The sequence below is a fragment of the Pseudopipra pipra genome, chromosome 4 (genome assembly GCF_036250125.1).
Source record: "Pseudopipra pipra isolate bDixPip1 chromosome 4, bDixPip1.hap1, whole genome shotgun sequence".
Classification (NCBI taxonomy): domain Eukaryota; kingdom Metazoa; phylum Chordata; class Aves; order Passeriformes; family Pipridae; genus Pseudopipra; species Pseudopipra pipra.
The window spans coordinates 6,272,196-6,285,989 of record NC_087552.1 but is presented as its reverse complement, the minus strand read 5'-3'; positions in this window follow the sequence as shown (position 1 = coordinate 6,285,989).

The window sequence follows — 13,794 nt, the reverse complement described above, 5'->3', positions numbered from 1 at the left end:
CATAGAGGGGAAAAGGAAGTTGTGTTGGGTATGTGGAAAGAACATCTGCAGTCAAGCTCTCCCAACTTCATATTTAAATCCTGCCCTATGCATATGAATGGAAGCATTAACCCATCCACTTTGTGTAATGTTTCACAAGAAAATTAGGCACAAAAAAGGACCCAAACTTATTGGTGATTGCCATTTTATATCACAAGCAGCAGGATCATATTCCAGCACTCTGGAATGATACCTCTGACTTTGCCCTCTGCAAAAATAGATCATCACAGCTCCCCTCAGTTACACACCCTGACATTGCCAGCGTTTGCACACACATGCACTGCTGCCCCTCTGAGCATAATGGCAAAAGGCAGACTTGGCTGGTCAATGCCATAAGATAATTTAGCTGCATTCATTTTGATGTAGTGCTCCAAGCTGTGAAAAGCTCATGACCACTAACTACACCGGAAAGAAATTTATGAAGTCAAATGAACTTCAGCATTTGAGCCAAGAAATCAAAATATGAAAAATCTACAAAAAAAAAGCAAACCAGCTTTCCCCCCCCCCAAACAAAAGTATTTTCTAGTGTAGCTGTGGGTATTGCAAAAATAACTGAAAAGGACATGAAATAAAGCTGGTGTGTCAGTTTACAAAGTTTCATCTAGTTTTAACTTCACAGTTTAAAAATCTACTCTGTCACTTGCCACATGGCATTTGCATATCAGAGTCACCTTAAATAATACCTGAGTTAACACTTGAACTTCCCAGAAAGCATAACACTTGAGTATATGCATAAGATTTCCTCATCTTTACTTAATTCTGGCCAGGTAGTGATGTTTTGAATATGTTTAATGTGTCACAGAGTCATCCAGTTGCATTATAAATGTTTTCTTAAATGGCAGTTCTGTCTTTTTCTTTCTACTCTGCAGACCACAAATATTTGTAATGTGTTTCAGAAGCTTTATTTTTTAGTCAGGCTCTGCTACAGTCTTTAACCTTGCCTTTTGCTTTTCAAATGTTATGCCTTTAGCAGCAGATATTGGCATGTAAGGTCTCACTGCCATCCTGGTATTCATTCCAGATAAAGAATTGACAGTCTGATTAATCCAGTCTAAATCCTATGCAGGTGGCAGAAAACAGTGGTGCTGTACCTGGCACAAGTGGACATCAGTTTCAGAAGAGAATCTCCTCAGGAAGAAGTGCATCACATTACACAAGGGAATCTGGGACATAAATGGCAGGGAAAAGCTTATAGCAACCCTGTCTTAACACTCAAGCAAATTAAAAAAACCTTGAGACGTTCACAGCATTGCTTTAGTTCACCTTATAAAGCAAACTCCTTTGCAGCATCCAGGGACCGCAGGAATTGAGCCTGGAAATCGACACCAGCTTTCACAGGAGCTTTCCCAGAGCACAGAAATATGGTAATAAATTAAAGATGTAACATTGTTTTAATAGAGAGAGAGTTTGAGCTGACAAAGTGCAGCAATTTGACCATACACTTTGCCTACAGTTACTTGGCACATACCTTGAGTAGGGCAGCACAGCGTTTAATTTAAAGTAAATGATACAGTTGTTCAACACAGAGCTCACATTAAAAAAAAAAAAAAAAAAATGCAAGCAAGGAAGAGACCCACCACTGCAGTTCTCCATGCCTGGATGATGAAAATTATTTATATATTCTTTTGTAGAACCTGACATCCTCAGCATACAAACAGAACACTTAACTGGCTTGATTTGGTGAAACAGTATAGTGCTAGCAGAGCGTTACATAAATGTGAAGTCAGCAGCTCTCCTAAACTTAGAATACCTTGAAAGAGAGTATTAAACTGAGGATTGCCAATTCCCAGCTGAACTGCAAACCATTTCTCACTTCAGCTGATGAAGTTCAGTTCCATTCCTTGCTGTTTCAACCCAGCAGGAAAGAAATGTAATTTCAGACAAGAGCAACAAATTCACAGTAGAGGAAAATAAGTATGCAGCATCATGGACACTCTGCCTTTCTATATATTTGCTAAGATTTGTAGTTCCCAATACAGCACAACAAATAAAGAACTCTTGCTTTCTGCCTCCTGAACACTGGAAGATTTGGCTTCCACATGTTTCTGTATCGCAGTCAACTGGGAAAAGTTGTAGGTTGTTTTGTTTGTGTTTTTCTTTTGTGGGACAACAATTACATTCCAGAAAGAGTGTTTTAGGAACAGAGAAATAGTAAACTCTGTTACAGTCTCTTTCTGTTACAAAACGGTCCGAAAGATGAATTAGAACTTCCGTGAGGTGCCTAGGAGGTAAGAACAATGTTCTTTCTTGTTCTTGGCAAATTGTCTCTTCCAATCTGACTTTCTGTTTCAAGCATGAGAACTGCAGACCCCTCCTGAGCTGTGAGCTCTCACAGCATGTTCTCTGCAGCTCTCTGGTAAGGTGGAGTCCACATAATTGAAAGGAAAATACTGTGCATGCTCAGACAGGCATTTCACACAGGACCATAGAGGGAACTCTCCTCCCATTGTGTAGGTCTAATCTTTCTCATTTTTCTTCCTCCTTTGAGTATACCTTTACTGCTCTGTATTCTTTCTCCAACCTCCAAGCCCCTCTTCATTACTAAAGCCACTTCTCTGATCCTCAGCAAGCCCAGTCATTACCAAATCAATCTTCCTAATCCAAAACAGTTTTTCCAAGCTCATTTTGTATATCCACAGAATACTTCCTGATCTCTGTAAAGAGCTGATTTAAAGAGCACAGAAAAGAGTCATTTTTAGTGAGCAAATTTAGTCCTTAATTCAAAACCTAATAAATTTGTTGCCTGATCTTAACCAGTAGCTCTTCCATGACTCACACACATATAGGTGAGTTTAAATATCCCCAATAATCACCATGACTTTCTCAGTGAAAATTATTCAATTTTGTCGTACCTGATCATAAAGAGGCATTTGGTATTTGGTATCATAGTCTTTTGACCTTTTCTTAGTGTTATTAGGAATTCTGAAGAAATCTTACATTCCGTATATTTTTTAGACAGCAGTTTTCCTTTCAGTACCTCTTGATTTGCCTTATTTGCACCTGAGGTAGCTTTATTTCAAGTTCTGGACAATGACTCGTGCCACTATAACTAATTGAGGATTAAAAACTCATCCCTAAATAAAATAAAAATAAAAACATTCCAATAAACTATTACTGTACATGCTGTCTTCTCAAAGAAATAAAAGGTGTTACAAGAAATATTCATTCTTACGGGACCTCAGAAGTCTTAAGAGCATGCAAGTGCAGTGTTCTTGATTACAGGAAGAATAACTTCAGTTTTAATTTCAGTTTTATCTCTCCATCCTCTCTAAAGTAAATTACATTACTGTTTCATTTTAAAGCTTGGGGTGTTGCCAAGCATTGGTGCCCATTCATTTTGCTCAGTTTCCTTTTATGCAGTGTATTCTTTCAGTGGTGACTATATCAACAGATTTCTGTTGTTCTTATTTTATTCAACAGAACAGGAAACATTTTTTTTCTCTTTTGTATTATGTTTTGGAGGTTTCAGTGTTGCAACTACAGCTTCAACATTCGATGCCCTAAACAAATAACAAAGGGTAGATGTTAACATTTTAAATACTGCAAGTACAGTACAGGAAGATAAAAAGGCTATCAGCGTTTGCAGTGCCTGGTGGACTAAGAGTAACGACTACAACAATAAAAGATAGATTGGGTTATTTCATAAATGGCCTTGAAATCTGAGGCCATATAAACTGGTCAGAAGTAACTTCAGGGGGTTAGTGGTTTAAATGCATTAGCAGAATACTCACTGCTCTTATTTTCTTTATAATATTTACTGTTCAGTACAGCTAATGCAAAACACTGCTAGAGTCACAGTGAGGGATTTGGCAGCTAGAGAAACTTGGAAAGTCTAGCAACTACAGTTTAGGAATGTGCCATGCACACAAAAATAAAAATGCTATCCTGCATACACAAATAGTAGCATGAACCCAATCAAGAATTACTATTCCATCACCCCCATTTACTCTAAGTCAGTGTATTAGTTTTCTTAAGACAGTAGCACTTAATAGTCAGATATTCCAATAGTATTTCCAGTTGATAACAGATATGAAACCGAACTCTATTCCCTTCATTTCCCAGACAAATTTATTTTCCATACGTCCACCTTTGCCATTCACATGGACTTTATTTTCCACATCAGTTGAAGACCATCCACATGCAGAATTTGCTTGAGTATCAGTACAGACAACATTGCAGCACTGTTTTAGGAATCTCCTAGCTAAGTCATGCTGTGCTAGTAAGGCTCGAGAGCACAAAGTACTTCTGGTATTTAGCATCCTTTAAAAAAGTGTACAAAAGAAGAAGGTGAAAAATGAGAAAAGACCACCTATTTTACCTAATTTATTATTTAATGGCTATGAAATTTGAATCTCCATCACATTTTCTTCAGCCCACATTTCCTTTCAGGAACAGACACTTCACAAGATCAATGACAACATGAATGAAATTCAAAAAGTCATTTTCCCAGCAGGGAGCAGAAGAACATAATCCAAGAAAGATATTGTGTGTTAAGTGATGACAATGACAGTGAGAGTTAAAGCCCTGAATACAGGTGCCAGCCCAGAAAATCATGTGGTACTCATAGCACATTTTGAAAAAAAATAAAGAAAAAGAAATCCAGACTTTAGTTCTGTGAAGACATGACCTTTTTAAGGATACCTGTTTGCTATCAACCTCACAAACTCAGTGCTTCACAGATATATTATGCACTGCAGGATTGAACTCAGGAAAGGGACTTGGCTCTGCTGCTCCAACCCACATCTGTGCCTTTTAAGTGATCTTTTAAGAGAAACCTGCTCATTAGCGATGCTATGGTAACACCAAAAAAACCCCATGAGCAATTCAGGATGACCAAGGACAGTGATAGCAGTTGTGTTGGTGAGACTTGGAGAGATCATGACTCCCAAAGGTTCTGAGCTTTAACCTATAATTTTTTAGAGTTTTTTTTTTAGGGGACTACATCTTCAAGATAATTCGTCTGTGAAAATGCACTAAGAAAAAAATTAAATTAAGATGCAGAATCTCAACTGGGTTGAATTAGATAACAGGATCATTTCCCATGTGCCAGTTGGTAACTGGGTGTATGATTTGCAGGTTGGTTTCTTATTTGAGACGTCAGGGCTGCAGAGAATCTTACAATGAGTCCATGCATTTATTTAATGCAAAGCCCTTCCTTTTACCTGAACTGCAAATGTGAGACTGCTCAAAGCCTTTCCAAAAATACATCTTCCTTGAGGTGAACCTTCCTTGAACTGAGGACCCAGTTTCTTTTGGATATCATATACCATTCATGTTTCCCTGAGCTTTACACTTGGAAATGCTCTAATACAGAAATCACTCACCCTTGAGTGACTGTACAGTCTTGGGGGTGGGGAGGTTGCTGTTAACCCCATTCTGTGACACAGACAAAACCCACACAGATAAGGGAAAAGGTGTTAATATGTGGAACGCTTTGTCTAAGTAGTCTCAAAAGTTCCTTTTCCCTCTTCTCATGCAGAGCTTTGTCCCGAGTGTATAAGTATTGATGATTCAATGGATTCTGTGTAGTAACTGCCACACTCAGAGGTCCAAGGCGTGGTAAGAAGTACAAGACCAATTTTAATTATTACTGGAAATACATTCTTCACACATTCAGGGTAGTCACTGATTAAAGGATACAAAGTGTTTTAAGGAAAAAGAATATAAAAACCAGACTTTTGCTGTTGGTTTGTTGTTTGGTTTGTTTGTTTGTTTCTAATTGTGTTTAGAAAACTATCCTTTATTTTAAGTTTCAGCTGTATCCTGAGTTTTTTGGCCAAGTTTTGTACCCACAAAATGGAGTGTGGAACACCCCTATAACTGCAGGAGGGAAGGTCTGTTATATAACTGAGTAAATAAGTTGTCCCTTCTCCTGAGGGAAGATGATGGATGAGCCTATTCTTGGTGTTCTTAAAGTAAGCACAACACACTGATCTATCTGTGAATAATAGCTGACTTGGCTGAGAAGGACAGAGAGGATCAAGTAATGTTTCAGATCAAGCTTTCAGACACTTTGAAAAGGTAACAGAAGGATTTATTCATTCAGAGAAATCCGTAGTTTTTCAAGTAATTGAAGGCATTTAAGGCAGGAATGGCACACAAAAGAGAAATATTAATTGTGCCGATCATAGCACTGTTGATCTATTTTTACAAACCACAGACACATTTATACATAGCTGTTCCTTTGAAGCATTTGAAGGCACCATTTCTTTCTTCCTTATCTGTGTAACTGACGTCTTCATTCAACTCCAGCCAGCTGTTGTGTGAATTTTTAATCATTTGATTTCTTTCAGGGGAAGGCTTAGTCTTTTGAACTCCAGGAATAATTATTATTGCAAAGCAGTTTTCTCTTTCCAAAGGGACTGCTTTGGGGTCACCACTGCTTCCAGCCTCTCTGGGCAGGAGAACAATGAAGCTTTGTTGGTGCTGGAACGCTGTCCCTTCCAAGGGGGCTGGTGCTTTTTCTTTCTACGTACGCCTCTGCTTGTTGAAGTGAATTGTGCCAAATCAAAAGGCTTGAAATTAGCACTTCACTGCCTGCAAGTGTCTGGAAGTTAATGCTAAATCATATGGGGCTAAGAACCTTTTCTACATCCTTATGCCCAGGTATACCCTTCAGAGTGCAAGGTGGCTTATGAACATAAATAACATATTTATGGTCATTTTCTCTCCTCATTAAACACAATCTTAAAAAAGCATATTTTTAATTTTCAGCTAATCATCAAACAGAATACGTACTATGCATTTTATGAGAGGAGCAGCTATAATTCTATCTGAGAAAAGGCTACTTTTCAGTGACAGGAGCATGGATTATTAGGGAAAAGGGATGGAAGCTGCAGAAAACACAGCAAGTGCTGCTGCCAGTAGTAACCTTGCCAGTAAATGATCCTACTGACTATCAGACATGCAAATGGACTTAGCATATCCAAATGATTCTATAAGCCTGACAATTAGCACGAAAAGTAGATTTTTAACTTTGCATCTTCATTGCATGTTCAAAAGCTTGACATGCAATCTTGAGCCATACAGAATCTCTCTTTATCCAATCCCTTGAAAGAAAACACAAATTACACTAAGTTTAAAATATTCTTCTTGACTCAGTAAATAAGGAACAATTTTTTGAAAGTTAGAGGAATCACATCTTCATGATTTAACTTCACAAGAATATTGTCTTTATACAATACTTTTATACAGAGGGGGAGAATCTGCTTGCAAGAGACCAGAATTTGCACCTGCTTTGTTGTGCTCCTTGTTGGTGTACATTGCAGATCAAATACAGATTAGAACTTTGAGGTTCACCCTTAATTTCTACTGTAGCTGTGGTTACTAGAACGACCTCATCCAGTGACTGCAGTAGCACATTTTAGAAGCAGAGCATACAGGATGTGTGAATATCCTCTGGTCTACCAATGCCCAAGTCAAAAGCTGCCTGGTAAGGGTCTGTGGGAGGAATGAATGCTGCTCACATCTCTGAAGATCAGTAGGAGTTTCCCTGCCATGGACAACTCCATCTATATCCCAGTCAGCAACACTGGAAAGTAGTTTTATTATTTTCATATGGGAGCAGAAGATACAGAAGATCTTGAAAAACATATAAATAATGTTTGCATCCCAAGCTGTGTCTTTAAGGAATGTGAATAATGCTTGTGATAACATGATGGGGTGAGAGGAATGGCTGAAAAGCAGCATCAGAGAAAACACTGCAAGGAGCAACAAAAGGTCACAGAAACCGCACAATTCCTTGTGTTCCACAGCTGTATACAGGATACATAAATAGTTTCCTAAAAACTAATTAAAGTCAGGAGTGTAATTTGAAGAACTTCGTGTCAAGACAGAGACAGAGACACTGCTCTCATTCATTAGCACCCAGCACAGCCCAGTAAATGTGGCTTCCAGTGGGTTTATGGGCCAGGGGAACTCTGCTATTTCTAGGCACAGATGTCTCTACTTTGCCCTTGCTCTGTTTACCTGACAATCACAGCTGGTGAAAGGAAACCTAGTCAGATGCTCATTCCAGTCAGACCAAAGGGAATATGAAGTTGGTGAAGTTGCTTCACTGCTGGGTTCTCTGCTTTCTTTTCTGTGTAGAGGACAGTTACTATTTTTGGGATTCCTCTTCCAGCTTGTAGAATTTTTTTTGTTATTTGTTTTTCTATAAAGGTTGATCCAGTCTTGTCATCAAAAGGTTCTTAAGGACTGTTATAAAACCCCAGTTACACATCTCCTCTGTCTAGGAATGATAACTACCATTAAATTTTGCTACCCCACTGTACAAAACATACCAGCCCTGATGAACTACAGACTTAAAACTAATCCTCACAATCTCAGAACCATACATAAGCAAAAGGAGAAAATGGGATTTTAAAGTGTGCAAAAATTTTTTTGCCTCAGGTTGTGAAAGGTGGAAGCCCAGGCCATGCTGAGCAGCAAGAGATGCTCTAAGGTGCCCAGCATGCTGTCAGACCTGCTACAGCTGTGGGAACAAAGCATGTTTCTTGCCTGGGTGCCTGATCTTGCTTTCCTTGCAGTCAATGGCAAAACTCCCCACCCATTTTAACAGCACAAGATCGAGCTTTCTGTGGCCATATTGCTAATTCATTTGATAGTCCTAATTAGAGCTACATATAAACTGCCAAATGCAAATTTGACTCCAGATACACATTTTCCAATGTCTGGTTTACCAAGACAAGAGGGTTAGTCCTGAAATACAGAGTCAATTTAGATAAAAATGTTTTGTAATTTTAAGACTATTTAAGACCAAAGATTCAAGTTAGAATTAATATCTTTTTTTAATCTTTTCTAGCAAGAATAATGGGGAAAAAATGCGGCAAACACCTTCCACTAGACCAAAAACCTGGTCTAGCAGAAGGTGTGCCTGCACATGGCAGAGGGGATGGAAAGAGATGAGCTTTAAGGTTCCTTCCAACCCAAACAATTCCATGATTCTATGATAAAAAAGTGTAGAGTATGATTGAGATCTACTACAAAGACCCATTCCTTTCATGGAAAAACAGTAACTTACGGAGGAATGCAAGTTTCTCTGCACACAGGTAAAAGAGAAAAATTTATATTAAAAATTACAGTTAAGTCCAATAAGATCCAGGGTTGAGAGACACAAACCTAGCACAACACTAGTTTATTTCACAGGCAAATCTCTGTGACTGCTTTCCCTGTTCTGACAAGTCTTTCTGGCACTCAGCGGATTTCTAAGTATCTTCACAGTAGGAGGTTTGAATGGAAGCATCCAGTTTTTCTTAACAATTCACCAGTAACTGGTGCTCAAAGTAAGCTGTAGGTGCATGGCACAGTATCGTGGTATTTAATTGGTCTTGGAGCGATTTGAATCCCAGTACAGGAGCCATTTGCCTCATAACAAGGTGCTTGGTCTCTATCCTTGAAAGCAGGAACAGCCTACAAAATCCAGATCCTTGTCAAAAGCCCTAATTTCAAGTAGGTAGGTGAAAAGTGGAAAGGAAATGCTAAATATAAATTAAATCTAATACCCCAGTGATGTATATGTGACATGTTCTGAGGAAAAAATAATTAAAGAAGAGCAAAGAGGGTCATGCACTGAGGTTCATTTTTATAACCATTGTATAAGATTTCTGTTTGAGACTGAAAGTACATTAAACAGTCATGGTCTGTCAGTGACCTTATATTTAAGAGCAGAGAGGTAATATGGGATTATTGGTAACACATTATTTTACAGGGCATCAATAACCATGTGTAAGAAATTACCATAGAATTACAATGTTATTACATGGTTATTTGTGGCTTTGCCAAATGCAATGTTACTTGATCATCCTTGGATTAATGGGGTGTTGATCAGGTTTGGCCATTTACCTCCATCCTGGGTCATAAACCTGATGTTAGCTGAACTAAGTTCCCAGCCTAGCAGTCATAGCATTTAACATTTCTTTCCCTCTGCAAAAATAAGTTGATGTTGGGAGGTCAAATCACAAAAGACTCTGGTTCTTAAATGCAGAGGCTTTCAAGAAGACTTCATCAAGACCTTTTCAATAAATGCATGTTATTTTATATTCCCCATAGTCTGTAAACAGATTCTCAAAGTCTGGAAATTCGTATTTTCCCAAACTGTTTTAATTTTTCCATCAAGAAAACATTGCTTGCCACCACCCTTCTCTGCCTTGTAAATGGAAATAAAATTAACTAGCTAAATTTCATTTAACACTCAACTTTTATGAAGGCAACATTCTTGTAAAGCCAACAGACCCTAAGTTTGGTCTTGGAAGGCTGTAGAAAATCCTTATACACGTCTGTGTGCATACACATATTTCACAAAATCACAGAATCACAGAATTAATTAGTTGGAAAAGACCTCTGAGATCATTGAGTACAACCTATGACAAAACACCACCATGTCAACTAGACTGTGGTACTAAGTGCCATGTCCAGTGTTTCCTTAAACACCTCCAGGGATGGTGACTACACCACCTCCCTGGGCAGTCCATTCCAATGTCTAATCACCCTTTCCGTGAAGAATTTCCTGCTAATATCCAACCTAAACCCTGCCTGGCACAGCTTGAGACTATTTCCTCTCTTCCTGTCACTTGTTACCAGGGAAAAGAGACCGATCCTCACCTGGCTACAGCCTCCTTTCAGGGAGTTGTAGAGAGTGACAATATCTTGCCTGAGCCTTAACTTCCTCAGGTAAACACCTCCAGCTCCTATACACACACATATATATACACATACATATATATCTGCACTTAAATATACACACACACACACATATACACATATCCATGTGGTAATTAACGTTTGTTCATAGGCTCATAGAACAGAATTGGAGAGGTTTGAAAAGACCCCGAAGAGCAGAGTCCAACCACTAGCCCAGCACTGCCCAGCCCACCACTAAACCATGTCCCTAGCATGGTGAACACTTCCAGGGATGGCCACTCCACCACTTCCCTGTTCCAATGCCTGACTGCACCTCCAGTGAAGAAATTCTTCCTAATACCCAATCTAAACCTCCCCGGTACAACCTGAGGCCATTTCTTCTTGTCCTGCCACTTCTTACCCGGGAGAAGAGACCAATCCCCACCTGGCTACAACCTCCTTTCAGGTAGATGCAGAGAGTGATGAGGTCTCCCCTGAGCCTTCTTTTCTCCAGGCAGAGTACCCCCAGCTCCTTCAGTCAATCCTCACCAGACTTGTGCTTCAGACCCTCTGCTCACTGATGGATGCCATAAGAAACTATAGGTGAGCAAGATATTTAGACCAATGCACTGCCCTTGTGTGTTTAGAAATTTTTAAAAGAAATGTCAAGCTGTGGACATGAGGCTTTGGCACAGGGGATGGCCATCACCTCTGCAGCTTAAACGCTGACAGCAACGGGCTGTTCCCACCCTGGATTTCTGTTTTCCTAGTCTTTCTCCCAAAACTAAGGCAGGTTGAATCCAGCCCTGGCACCAGCTATTTTCTTTACTTTACACACATCAGTCACAGAGCATTCAGGTGACCAGGTCCGAGAGAAACCTAATAGTATCCTGCAACATTCTAGAAAGTTCACCACAGTGTAGGCTTTCTGTTCCTTATGAGTGAGACTTTAAATGTAAAGATTTTAATGTAGATACAGAATTGAAATTCCTATGTGCTTAGGTTGGCTTTATTGGTGTACCTCACAGCAGCAATAAAAATAAAACAATTTCTAAAAACCAACTGCAATTCTAAAAGAGATTGACCTTGTCTTCCACCTCACTTGAGTAATAAGACAAAATACTGTGGTCACGGTGCCTTGTGCTCATTTTGTACTCACTTTACAAAGTTGTAAATTGAATATATTGCACAGTCCGGGTCATACATAGCACTCATTTTCTGGTCAGCAAGGGTCACCCCATACCTCACATGACCCTTATTGCAGTCTGATGTGTGAGAAACTATTTATTTTTAATCAAAGACATGCTGTGAAAGACTAGGAAAGAATAAGCAGCAGGGGTTCAACAGCACACGCACAGTCCTCGTGGCTTTATTTTGCCCTGCCAGTGATTCCCCCTGCCATCTTGAACAAACTAACTCCTTGGTATCTCAAACTCCCCCAAATCCCAAATGCAATAATAATGCTTCCTGTCTCTATAAGTGAAGGAAGGAATTTGCTAATATCTTCAAGCCACTTCAGCTTCTCAGCTGAAAAGTGCTATTCATACTCAGATTATTATATTTGGAGCTGAGGATAATGTTGATAATTCAGCTATATGGCCTGTCTATAACTCAGGTGTCTTTTTTTTGCTTGAAATGTAAAGCTCTGAGCTAACTGAATGCCTACCGTCAAAGCAACTGTCATTTTTCATGTTGATGCAGCTGTAATTCATAATTTCTTTTCCCTAATCCTATGAAGATCCAGAAGGGAGAGAGGAGTAGCCACAGCTTCTTTTTGTGGAAGTTGCTGTTTCCTCAGCCAGGAGGCTGCTCGGGAGGGTGGGCAGGGGCTCTGGTAGGACTGGCAGTGAAAGCTCTCATCACCAGGTTTTAATCAAACCCACCAGCCCTCCTGTAAGGGGGCTGTCTGTCAGCAGCCCTGGCAATTCACTGCTGAAAATCCTCCTTGCTCCATAGTCTAATTCAGGAAACAACTCTTCTTTAAGAGTGTTAATATTGGCATCCACTGCCTCATTCCAGCTTATATTTTAGCAAATAATTTCTCTTTCCTTTCACCAAATTCATCCTCAGTGGAAATTAGAAATATATATTGCCATACTCTTGAAAATTCCTGAATAAATCAAGAGCTCGGTGATTTGAATTTATAACAGCACCATCCCTCACTCCTTGAACCCCTTGAACACTTAATCCTCTGTCTCTCTTCCATTTGAAAGTAATCTACTATGTATAAAATCACCTCAATTTTCTTACCAAAAATATTAGTAACATGGCAATTTCACCTACACAAATTTGTCATTCTAGATACAGAATATTTCTACCTATTATTTGTGTTGTAAAAATTTTGAGACTGTAACACCAAAGAACATATGCAATTTCCACAACCTCTCTCTCCACCCAAAATTCCCTGTTTAATGATTTCGGTTTTGAAATTGCAAACCTCGAAATGTTAAGGCCCTTCTTACTGAGTCACCTGAGTAGAAACTGCAGGGATTTGAATGGGGTCTAGCAGATTTTAACCCCAAATGCAGAAAATGTTTGATTTTGTATTCCAATTAAAAAAAAAGAATGATCTCATAGTGGAATTCTAGCTTGATAATTAACTGTCAAATACAGGAATTTAAAGCAATAAAGGTGCAAAAGAAGAAGAAAAAAAAAGACTAATCAGACAAAAAGGTTTTGGCTTTTTTTGACATCGGGTTAAATAAAAATTTTTGAAAGTTAAACTGTAAGTTGTTAGAGCTTCACAAAGCTCCTTAAAAACAAATGCGTCTGTAAACAGTAACTAATATGGGGCAGAAAAAAACCTGTTGGTGTTACAGAAGGGGACTATTCTATAAGGGGAGGACCATCTGCTTATGGTTTTTGCCATGGTGTAAACTCTAAAATGGCCTCAAAATGGCTTAGTGGACTCTAATTTATATTCAATGTTATCAAGATAGCCATGCATTGAGTGTAATATTCATCGATATTAATGTAATATCAGTAATATTAATAACTACAGCCAGAATTATGTGCAGAATTAGGACTCCAACCTGGATGAAATCTGTTGTAGTCTCTGCTCATGTTATTTTCCTTTCTGGGAGAAACTATTCATCTGGAAAAGGAATTAAAAGCTACATGTCTTGTAAAAATGGA